The following is a 1,453-nucleotide window of genomic DNA, read 5'->3' as shown; positions in this document are numbered from 1 at the left end:
CCGGTCCTCGCAGCCTCCTCCCGGTGCTGCTGGTGCCGCTTCGCGTCTGCGGCACAAAAATCCCCGTGGAGTGACCCCGGGGAAGGACTCGGGTCCCGGCGTCGGCGGAGAGAGGGGCCGGAGGGAGGGGGAGGCGAAAGTTGGGCAAAGAAGGAGGGGGGGGGGAGAAGAGGAGCGTAAAACCAAGAATAATCCCGTTTTCCCCCATTTTCTTCCCTCTCCCTTTGTGTTAGGGGCACCAGGATGGAAACCAGCAACCTGCGCAGCCGGAGAAGGTCGGCTGGGTGCGGAAATTTTGCGGGAAAGGCATTTTTAGGGAAATCTGGAAAAACCGTTATGTGGTTCTGAAGGGAGATCAGCTTTACATCTCGGAGAAGGAGGTAGGATCGGTTTCAGTTTCCTTTCCCATCCCCCCTTCCTTCCTTTGCATATGAAAAGGAGCAGCCCCGGCCCTTCCCAGCGCCCCTCCAGCGCCAGCCGGGCCGAGGAGGTTCTTCGGGGGCTTCTCTTCCCCCTGGGCTGGCGCCGGCAGGACCCGACCGGGTCAGGCTCGGCTCCGACAGCGACTCTCCCAGACAGCTCTGCTGGGAGACATTTTCCCAGCGTGGAGACACGAAAGGATTCACTTAGCGAGAGTTAAGCCCTCATCCCTCTTCCTGCCGCGGCGACAGCAATGCCGGCTCCCTTCTGTGCCTGTCCTCCCTCACTGAGCCCGACAGTGCCTTGTTCCCAGCTGCTCGCTGTCCATTTGGAAATAACTCTGCTCTGCCGACTGGAATCGAGCCATTTACGGGTCGATCTCTGGTATTTTTCCCCCGTGCCAAGAGGACAACGGGGAAATTCCCCCCGGGGATCCGACACCGTGTTGCGCAACGTGCCCCCTCCTCTCCCCCTCCTCTGTCTCCTCGCCGGGGTTTGGGGTTTAACGCGGTGTTGACATCGGAGGTAATTGGATGTGACCGTCAGGCTGAGCCGGCACCCGGCTGTCCTTGCACGGCCCCCCCGCGCTTTTTGTCTCCGTAAATCCATCAGGGAGAACTCCCCAGGCCAGAGCCCTCCAAACCCATCAGGGAGAACTCCCCTGGCCAGAGCCCTCCTCCCTCGGGTCCCCTCTGACATCCCAGCACTGCACCGGTGCCCACAGCAGGCACAGGGGCTGCTCCAGGCCAGGGAATTCGGGGTAAAACCCTGGTCTTTCTGGGTTTCCCTGAGTGGGGGTCATTCCCTGATGGATCCTGGTTGGATGCACGGCTGCCTGGCCCAGCTCGGGATCTGGAGAGTGGAAGGGGCAGCTTGATTTAGGGCTGGTTGCATCATGGGCATGGCACACACAGAGGGGTCAAGGGTTGCTAGAACACAGAGATGGTCTAAAAAGTGGACTGAATGCCCAGGTGGTGCTGAGCTGTGTGCTGGAATTCCAGAGCTCRCTCCCATCGACCTCCTGGCCGCTCCA

The 1,453-nt window shown here is 60.7% G+C and overlaps 1 protein-coding gene across 1 annotated transcript in view; it reads left to right on the top strand.

The window, feature by feature from the left end:
* The first annotated feature begins 149 nt into the window (after window positions 1–149).
* PLEKHO1 (pleckstrin homology domain containing O1) overlaps window positions 150–1,453 on the top strand; it is a 10,028-nt gene continuing 8,724 nt past the window's right edge. Inside the window, exon 1 of the mRNA XM_018068262.3 lies at window positions 150–380. The gene's annotated coding sequence lies outside the window, so the exon portion shown is untranslated. The remainder of the gene's footprint in view (window positions 381–1,453) is intronic.

This window comes from Manacus vitellinus, unplaced genomic scaffold (assembly GCF_001715985.3).
Source record: "Manacus vitellinus isolate BGI_N305 unplaced genomic scaffold, ASM171598v3 scaffold_134_pilon, whole genome shotgun sequence".
NCBI classification, from domain to species: Eukaryota; Metazoa; Chordata; class Aves; order Passeriformes; family Pipridae; genus Manacus; species Manacus vitellinus.
Note: the sequence above shows the minus strand (reverse complement) of the source record. Positions and strands in the feature narration are given on the sequence as shown.